Source organism: Miniopterus natalensis, chromosome 13, assembly GCF_054644295.1.
Source record: "Miniopterus natalensis isolate mMinNat1 chromosome 13, mMinNat1.hap1, whole genome shotgun sequence".
Classification (NCBI taxonomy): domain Eukaryota; kingdom Metazoa; phylum Chordata; class Mammalia; order Chiroptera; family Miniopteridae; genus Miniopterus; species Miniopterus natalensis.
Genome location: NC_142093.1, coordinates 38,864,876 through 38,875,863, shown reverse-complemented (window position 1 = coordinate 38,875,863; position 10,988 = coordinate 38,864,876).

Below are 10,988 nucleotides of genomic sequence, written 5' to 3'. Positions count from 1 at the left end.
CCTGTGGGATCTTCTTGCAGTGATTATTGTGTGATAGATTTTTTCTTTTTGGTATAGCCATATTGTTATATTCATTCAGATATTTGTTAGATTTTTTAAAATCTTATTCCAGAAGCCATGGTTTGCATTGTGTTAGTGTTTAATACAACAAAGAATTGGAATTATCTAGATTCAACTCATAAACAGAGATCTCATTTTCCTTGTTGATACCATCTCTTTGTTGAAAATGAGATTCATGTAGTTTTATTCTTCTGTTTTGTCCCTGTGCTTGCTGCTCTTCCTTTTGTATGTGTGTCAGAGTTCTATTACATTTGAGAAAGCAGTTGATAGGACTAGATTGCATATAGAAAGAGAGTTAGGTTTGCTGAGTGCTATAGGTGATCTTGAGGTCACAGTGAGTTTGAAAAATAAAATGTTTATAGGAAATAAAAAGCACACCCTTTCAATGAAAGAGTGATTTCTAAAAACAAAATCATTTTTTGGAGGGGTTCTTATATTTTTTCCAGTCACTGCATTTTACTATTGTGTTTAGAACTTGAAGAATATACCTCTAAAACAAATTTCAACTTAAGAGCTTTAATAAAATGTGTCAGTGTGTCTCAGCTGAATAATATTTCACATTAGGCCTCTCAAATTGGAGGCTGGAGTTATTCTGATAGCATTTCAACTAAAAAAAGGAAAAAAGTAGACATCTGACTCAGGGTTGCTAGGCTAGGGTGAAATGCTATAAAGAAAACAGGGATTAAGTGCAATCTTATATACTAGATAAATGAGGTCCCTAGTTCCTCCTCCTTGTTCAGCTCTAGAACACGAGTGGCCACACTTGCCGCACCAAGAAGGATTTGGATGATCCTTCCATGGAAAAACTAAACTCTTAAGAGAAAAGACATGCTGATATCTGAGGATCTCCACCAAAAAGTCAAATGGCCAGCAATCCCCCTATAGTGGGTGGAGTGTGCCAGTCATTAAGCCTTTCCCATGTACACAGATCTTCCAAACAGGTTTTTAGTGCTCACTAAAGGATTGCCAAAGATCACTAGAAATTGAGGGAAACATTGTGAAAGGTAGGTCTAAACAAAAAGCAACTATCAATCAGAAAACTTCCAAGAACTGTAATATCCTGAGATGAAAGATGATGTATTCAAGAAATTAGAACAGGCCCAGGCAGCGTGGCTCAGTGGCTGAGCAATGACCTATGATCCAGGAGATCACAGTTCGATCCCCAGTCAAGGGCACATGCCAGGATTTTGGGCTCAATCCCCAGTAGGGGGCGTGCAGGAGGCAGCCGATCAATGGCTCATCATTGATGTTCCTCCCTCCCTCCCTCTGAAATCAATATAGATTTTTTTAAAAATTAAAACAGGATACTAGTAAAATGTCAGAACAAGAAACTAAAGTTGGAATAAATTCAGTGAGAATGTTAAAAGACATGTTCTTAGAACAGAAATCAGAAGTTGAGGGGAGCCTGACCGGGCATGGCTCAGTGATTGAGCATCGACCTAGGATCCTGGAGATGGCGGTTCGATTCCCCGTCAGGGCACATGCCTGGGTTGCACCCTTGATCCCCAGTCAGGGGCCTGCAGGGGGCAGCCGATCAATGACTCATCATTGATATTTCTATCTCCCTCTCCCTTCCTCTCTCTGAAATCAATAAAGATTAAAAAAAAAGTTGAGGGGAAAAAATAAATATGGATCAATTCAGGAGGTTTAATACACAACCAATAGGAGTTCCAGGAAGAAAAAAGAAAATAAGGGAATGGGTGAAATACATTAGAAAATAAAAGTTCCTTGATGAAATAATTCTCAAGATTGTAAAAAGGCTATTATTGAATTAGCACAATAAAGGTATACCACCATGGAATTTTAGGACACCAGACAACATAAAGAGAATACTCTAAAGTTTACCAGGTAGCAAAAGGGTTGAGAATAATACTCAACAGAAGAAACATTGGAACCTCGGGATCAATGGGTTACTGTCTTTAAAAGTTTGACTTATCCAATTACTCTGTCATGATAAAAATAGAAAAAAGCATTTTTAGACACAAATTTTCAAAAGATTTTCTTCCCGTTCACTGGTTCTCTACTGGATACATTCTGTCAAAACAAGCAAGTAAATCAAGAAAAAAATATGTAGTGTTTAGGAACGGGATCCAACACAGGAGTGAAATAAAAGGAAGTCCCAAGATAATAGCTATGGAGGAACTTGGCACCTAGTCCAGATTGATGTTCAGTGGGCTAGACTTGATTATAAGACAGGTTGGACTATGCAGACAGTTACATAGTGTGGAGGATGTCACCACTGGAAGAAAGGCAAAAGAGGAAATTGTCGGAAAAACACTGACAAGGAACGGTCCCTTCCTGAGCCAAGTAAATGCACTAAGATAATATTTCAGAAGTTTTTCTGATCTGTAAATATTTGTACTATTCACTGCTTCGGTTTTCTTTGAAACTCCAATTACATGTTGGATCTCCTATCATCTGTTTCTAGCATTTGTTCTTAATTCTTTTTATCTTTGCTTTTCTCATTTCTAATCTCTGCTCCTTAACATGCATCCTGTGGTATCCAGACTAGGGCTATCTCTTCACTGAATTCTTGTATCTTTTAGCTGCAATCATTTCAATAGATTTTTAAAATTCACATTGGAATGTTGGTATATTGTTTTCAACTGCTTTGTGGGAACATTTTCCTTGTGAATTTTCTCCAGGGAAACGAAGTTTTGCAACTCTTTCATACTTTTAATTAGAGTATGTTTGTATAAATGCTGTGCTATTTCCTTCTCTTTATTCTTATTTGAAATAGTTGAATTTTCCTAGACTGAATATCCACAGGAGAATGAAGGTTCCCTGTGTAGGTTTCTCACCTCCATCCTCTGTGGCTGCAACAAATTCTCAAAGTGTAGCGTGGGTCCTCTCTTGGGATGTGACCTTGTTCAGAAGGGGTTCTGTGCGAGCTCTGAGCTCCCCTGGTTCCTTCATCGGCTACATTAAGGAACCTAACTCTGATCTTTCAAAGAGATCCCCTAACTTGCTTTCTGAAAGCATCTCTAGACCCCATAGGCATTTCCTACTTCCCTTCCTCTCCCAGCTCTCACACACTAATGCAGTCCTCAGGGCAGACTCCACTCTGGGTTTGGTTCTCAGAGTATTTGCTAATGATTTCTGAGGCCTGCCACCACCAGCCCCCTCCTCCCTTTTCTTCCCCACACCGCACTCTACTGGCCTCCCATCTATACCAAGATTCCACTCAGTGTGAAATTAATAAATTTTCCTCTGCCTCCCTAGTTTCACTTAAGATACTGTTTATGAGAATCAGTGGTCATGTTTTCCTTGTTGTTCTTTATGGTTTCCAGTAGGAAAGATCCAGAACTGGGCTGCTAACATTGTCCTATCAGAATCAGAAGCCCAGCCCAGCCGGGCGTGGCTCAGCGGTTGAGCGTCGACCTAGGATCCAGGCGATCAGGATTCGATTTCTGGTCAGGGCACATGCCCAGGTTTCGGGCTGCAGCCAATCAATGACTCATCATTGATGTTTATTTCTCTCTCCCCCTCTCCTTTCCTCTCTCTGAAATCAATAAAGATATATTAAAAAAATGAAAAAATAAAAATAAATAAAAAAGAATCAGAAGCCCAAATCTTTTAAACATGTAAATCTGATCTTGACACCCCTAGTTCAAAGTTTTTGCTTCAAATTGCATTTAGGATGTAATCTAAAATCTAAAGTGCAATCTGTACTTACTAACTTCACAGCAAGTAATTCTCCACTCTCCCATAAGCCTTTCCCACTCCACAATCATCTTTCAGTTTCTTGAATAAGGAAACAGTTTATAAATATATATATATATATATATATATATATATATATATATTTTTTTTTTTTTATTGATTTCAGAGAGAAAGGAAAGGAGACGGAGAGAGAAACATCAATGATGAGAGTCATTGATTGGCTGCCTCCTGCATGCCCCCTTCTGGGGATCAAGCCTGCAATCCAGGCACGTGCCCTGACCGGGAATCGAACCTCAGTCTTCTGGATCCTAGGTCGATGCTCAACCACTGAGCCACACCAGGCCTGGCAGAGCCAATTCTTTATGCCATGCCTTCCTGGCTCATTTGGATGTAGAGAGGAGAGGAAAATAGATGAGTTTAAGAAAGCAATAATTATTTTAAGTCTCAATGAATAATCACAAAAGTAAATGACCACCCCAAAAACAAACCCACAATTTAACCATTCAAATACAAAACAAAAAAATTCACCACCTTCTTATATAGAAAAATGGAACTACTGTACAGTTAAAGAACACGTGTAGCCTAGCCAGTGTGGCTCAGTGGTTGAGCATCGACCCATGAACCAGGAGGTCACAGTTCCATTCCAGGTGAGGGCACTGCCCCAGGTTTCAGGCTTGATCACTTGCAGGGCATGTGTGGGAGGCAGCCAAGGGATGATTCTCATCATTGATGTTTCCCTCCCCTTCCTACTCTCTCTGAGAAAGATATCCTTGGGTGAGGGTTAAAAAAAATAAAAAGAATGCATGTGTATATACTGTTTCTCTAGGATAGAAATTGAGTGATGGGTTAAAGAAATGTGAATTGCAAAAACTATTATACATATATTGTCAAACTGCCCTCTTAAAAAGCTGTACCATTTTACACTCTAACCAATAATGTCAGCACTCATTTCCCCCTACCAATGCTGTCATCAAGCTTTTATTTTTGCCAACTTTATGCCTGTAAAATGGCCTCTTTAATTGTATTTCCCTGATTGCAAGTAAAGTTATAATCATTTTCCATGATAATTGGCTGTTTTATATTTCTTTCTGTGACATACCTGTTCATATCCTCTATTTCTTGGTTAAATTGTTTGATTGTTTTTATTAATTAGTAGGAATCCCCTATGTAGTTCGGATACTCACAAATCCTTACTGGAAGAATGTATTCTCCATTCAGGCCTCTCAGGATTACCTCAGATTGAAATCACCTGGAGCTCAGTCAAAAACTGACATACAAGCAAACAAGACCCTACAAGGGATTCAGCAGAAACAAAGAACAGTGGAATTCGACCTCCAAGGACTTTAGACATAATAATCATATACTGCATATGTAATAACTAACTTTCATATGCCTTTAAAAAGAAAAGATGCAATAAAAATATGATCAAGAAAGAAGTGACTTCTGAATGATTAGGTGGGATTTTAAAAGAAACTAATAGACCCTCTAGAAATTAAAAATACAGTAGCTAAAATTAAAAATTCAATGGACTGACTGACCCAAATTAGATACAGCTGAAGATATCTGTAAACTGGAACAGTACACAAAGGGGTAGGAAATATGAAGAGAACATGGAGAACAGAATGAGATCTACAATGCATTTAAGCTTGAGCTCCATAGAGAGAAAACAATTGGGGGTGGCCAATATTTAAAAAGATAATGATTAAGCATTTGCCAGAATTGCTGAAAGGTAGGAATTCTCCAACTCAGGAACCACAGTGAATCCCAAGAAGGGTAAAGTGAAGTCCATACTTACTTACAGAGTCAAACTGCAAATTATCAAAAACAGAGATCTTAAAAGCAGCAGAGGAAAAGAGAGACTACTACAATGATATGACAATTGGATTGGTATCAAATATGTCAGCAAGTTGATAGTCCAAAATTCAGAGGGATAATATCTTCAGTGTGCTGAAACAACCAACCTAAAACAGTCATACAATGAGAATGAAATAAAAAAATAAAAGCCAAGAGAATTTACCAACAATCTGATACTAAATGAACTTTTAAAGCACATATTGCAGAGCCCTGGCTGGGTGGCTCAGTTGGTTGGAGTGTCATCCTGTACACCAGAAGGTTGTGGGTTTGATCCCTGGTCAGGGCATATACCTAGGCTGTGGGTTCAATCCCCAGTCAGGGCACGTACAGGAGGCATCGATGTCTCCCCTCCCCTGCCCCATCTCTCTTTCTCTCCTCCACCTCCAAAAAAATCAACCAAAGAATGCATGAATAAGTGGAACACCAAATCAATGTTTCTCTCTCTCTCAAATCAATTTAAAAAATCAGTAACAAAAATTTGTAGAAATTCCAAAACACGTGTATAAACTAAATTTATGAACCAAAGAAGATACCACAGTAAAAATGTTTACATATTTAAACTTTTTAATGAATGGAAATACTGGATATCAAGATTTGTGGAATGCAAGTAAAATGGCACTTTGAAAATAATGTATAACCTTAATGCTTACATTAGAAAAGAAGGGTTAAAAATTAATAACCTATGTTTCCTGCTTAGGAAGTTAAAAAAAAAAATAAGGAAATAATGAAATAAGAGCAAATATTAATGTAATTGAAATCAAATACATAATAAACTAGCTCAAACAAGCCAAAAAGTTTATTTTGAAAAGATTAATAAAATATGTAACATCATGGTGAAACTGATCAGGAAAAAGAAAGCAAAAATAAAATTAGAAGCAAAAAGAGGATGTATCACTATAGATACATCCAAGATTTTAAAAGATAAGAAGTTGGGCCCTAGCCAGTTTGGCTCAGCAGAGCATCAGCCTCGGACTGAAGGGTCCCAGGTTCAGTTCTGGCCAAGGGCATCTACTTGGGTTGCAGGCTCGATCCCTGGCCCTAATCAGGGCACCTGCAGGAGGCAACCAATCTATGTGTCTCTCTCACGTAGATGTTTCTCTCCCTTCTACTCTCTCTGAAAAGCAATGGAGTCCTAGCCAGTTTGGCTCAGTGGTTAGAGCGTCGGCCCTCATACTGAAGGGTCCCAGGTTTCTATTCCGGCCAGGGGCATGTACCTTGGTTGCAGGCTCAATCCCTGGTCCCAGTCAGGTACATGCAAAAGGCAACCAATCAACGTGTCTCTCTCACATCGATTTTTCTCTCTCTCCTCTCCTTTCCACAGAGGATTTTTAGGGCAGTGAAACTATTCTGTATACTACATTGGTCCATACCTATAGAATATACACTACCAAGAGTGAACAGTAGCGTAAATTATGGATTTTAGGTGATAATGATCTGCAATGTAAGTTCATCAATTGTAACAAATGTATGTAGCAGTGCAGGATGTCAATAGTGTGTGGGGCAGGGAGTATATGGGCATTGTCTGTACTTTCTGCTCACTTTTTTTCCAATCACCATTTATCTACCCATAGCCTCTTCCACCTCCACACACCCTCCTACACCTCCGCTCAATTTCAATGTGAACATACAACTGCTCTAAAAAGTAAAGTTTATTGCCCTGGCGGGTGTGACTCAGTGGTTAGAGCATCAGCCAGTGCACCCAAGGGTCTCAGATTTGATTCCTGGTCAAGGGCACATACCTGGGTTGCAGGTTCGATCTCTGCCCTGGTTGGGGTAAGGGAGGCAACCAATCAATGTGTCACTCTCACATTGATGTTTCTCTCTCTCCCCCTCTCCCCCTCCCTTCTACTCTCTCTAAAAATCAATGGGGAAAAAATATCCTCAGATGAGGATTAACTAAATAATAAAATAAAAAATGTTTATTAATTTTAAAAAAGATAAGATACCAAGAACAATATGCTTATACTTGAAAACTTAAACTAAGTGATTTCCTAGGGGGGAAAATAACTAAGAAAACGATCTCAAGAATAGAAATAGAAATAGAAGATGTCAATAGTCTAATAGCCATCAAAGAATTCAAAGCAGTAGTTAAAACTCTGCACAACAAAGAAGCAAAAACCAACACCAATACTCCCCCAAAAGCAGGCACAAATAGCTTTAGAGGTGAGCTCTACCAAACACCCCATCAATAAAACCATATAAACTCTTCCTGACAATAGGAGGGAATAATCTTAAACTTATTTTATGAGGCCTAAAAGTCTTGAAACCAAAACTTTAGGCAAGAAAAGCAAGAGAAAGGAAAAAACACAAGCCGACTTCATTAATGAATAACATGATGGCATCTGCTGGGAGTGTGACTCACAGAAATCTGAGCACCTCATAAAAATTAGGACAGGTTAGCCATTAAGACAGATTATCCACTGTCGGAAGATTTTATTTCTCCAGACTGTTAAACTTAGACATGACCATATGACTTGCTTTGATTAAAAAAAAAAAAAGCAAAAGTGACCTGGAATATTTCTGGACAGAAGCTCTAAGATCTAGTATATTTTTGCCATGGTTGCCAACAGTGAGTGTTCCAGATAGTGGATGTTCTGCCAGCCTGGATGCTGGAGTAAGGAAGATAACAATGCAGGACAGAATCCCCAGCTAATCTAAAGTTGTTGACTCAAACAAAAGGCATGTTGTTTTAAACCACATAGATCTGAAAGTTGTTTGTCACTGCTAGGGTCTACCTATATTGATTGATATAGCCATGCAATGAGATACTTCACAGTTATTGACAAGAGTGAGTTAGCTACATGTACTGAGAAATATGACGATGGTGTATTATGTGAAAAAAGCAAACTGCAGAAAAAATGTAGCATTTATCTTTGAAAATAATAAAGTTTTGAAAATAATACTTTCTACATAGACATCTTTCTTCTAAATGTAATTAGAGTAAAAGCTAGCCTCATGCAAATGGGAAAATTCTAGAAACATTCTCCTTAAGATCAGGAAGACAAAGTTATTCACTATTACTATTAATTAATATTCTGAACCTATGGCAATTAGAAAAAATGATAAAAACAATGAGAGAATTCAGTACAGTGTCTGGGTAAAAATATATACTGAAAATTAACATCATAACTTATTATTTTTAAAAAGGTCTTATTTCTTATTTTTATTGATTTTTAGAAAGAGAGAAAGGGAGAGAGACATAGAAAAACATTGATTTTGCCAGCTGGTGTGGCTCAGTGGTTGAGGGCCGACCCATGAACCTGGAGGTCACGGTTCTATTCCCAGTCAGGGCACATGCCCAGGTTGTGGTCTCCACCCCCGGTAGGGGGCCTGCAAAAGGCAACCAATCAGTGATTCTCTATCATCATTGATGTTTCCATCTCTCTCCCTCTCCCTTTCTCTCTCTGAAATCAATAAAAAATGTATTTTTTTAAAAAAACATCGATTTTGTTGTTTCACTTACTTATTCATTCATTGGTTGCTTGTATGTGCCCCTTCTGGGGATCAAACCCCCCAACTTTGGCATATTGGGACAACACTCTAAGCAACTGAGCTACCTGGCCATGGCAAACCATAAATTACTTAATTACTTGAATGTGTTTTGGAATTACACTTTTTTTTATTTTTAGTTTAATTTCTTTATCATACACTGGTGGTTTTTTTTGGTTTCACGGAAGTGCTGGATGTTATGAGGCTTATATGGATAAAGATGGACAGCATTTAGCACAGAGCATGCAACACTGCTAAGTGCTTGATAAGTAGTCACTGCTATTATTTTTCATATTCTGGTTTGCCACATATTTGGAATTTTCAAAATATTACTTCTCTAATGTTTTCATTTCTTTGAAGTAGTAAAATAATCGTATTATTACAAAACATCTTGATACCAGTGAGGCTCACTGTGACTCAGGTGTCACAAGAAGTATCTACCTCAAGCTTGAAATAATAAGGTTCAGAGAATAGGGAAAGAAGGCTTATTGTGTCAAATCATAACTTGAGAGTATTATTAAATTATGAGAGTTCACCCTGGCCAGTGTAGGTCAGTTGGTTGGGTGCCCTGTGGTGCACTGAAAGGTTGCCAGTTCAATTCCTGATCAGGGCACATGCCAGGGTTTCCGGCTCAATCCCTGGTAGGGGGCATGCAGGAGGCAACTGATCTATGTTATACTCTCACATCCATGTTTCTCTCTCTCTTTCTTCCTCTCTCTAAAAATCAATTAACTATTTTTTTTTAATTCTGAGAGTTCCATTTATGAGAAGGGGCCTCAGAAAGGACTTCTGTGATGGCAGTGTTTCTTCAAAGTCCCTTCTTTGAAGAAGGAATAGAAGAACCCTGAGTGTCTGGCTTGGAAGAAAGAAAACTCTTTTAGAATGGTGTGGCTTGGTAGTTTCCTTCCTGACTGAACATATAACGTGTCTCAACTAAAAACCCCACAGATCTCTTAGGACGAATTTGGACAATTCCATTAAAAAAAAAAAAAAAAAGCTATACACTCTCTTTACAATAGAATCTCTCAACTTTTGCACTGTTGACATTTGGGGCCAGATAATCAATTCTTTGTTGTGAGGGCTGTCCTGTATATTATAGGATCTTTAACAACATCCATGGCATCTACTCACTAGATGCCAGTAGCAGTGCTCCCAGTTGAGAACAAATACTGTAGATAACCACTCGGCACCAATACAATCACAAACACAACCAGACATTGAAACCCCACAGTATTGTTAGAAACCCCACAGTATCATTATCCAGATGGTCCAGGATATGCTGACGATCATTTTAAAAACTTATAATTGAAACAGAAAGACAAAATTGGGGGAAAAACTACTAGAAAAAGTGTGCCCTTCTCCCTTACCTCCAGTTTAAGAAACAACATAACAAACCTTAGTCCTGAAGGAATAGAACCATTTTCCCAGGCATCCTGTCCACAGCGCTATCACCAGTAAGTAGCAGGACGGGGGCCAAAGTTGCAGGAAATCAACATACACAGCCTCACCATTAACACACTGCACTCAGGAGCTGTCTTCAGTCACAAACATAAAGCATTTAGATTCATTCTGTGTGACGCCAAGGACCAGAACTAGGGCACAGGAAGCCGATTTCAACTCATTATAACGGAAAATGTTAAAGTAATGTATCAGACTGTAGTTAACGGAGAAAAAGATAACTTGATATAAACACAGAAGTGATATAAACAGCGCATACTTCGGTGCACAAGACCTCCTTTGACAAAACGCTAAGTTGCAAGGGACATCTGCTAATAACGTAGAAAATCTTATGCGATTTTTTCATTATTACCAATGGAACTCTATCCAGAAACAGGACTCTCTCAGACCTGAGACAGTCATGACCAGCCCTAGAGCTGCGTCGGTGCCTTCGGAACCAGCAGGGTCGTCAGGAAACACTCCCG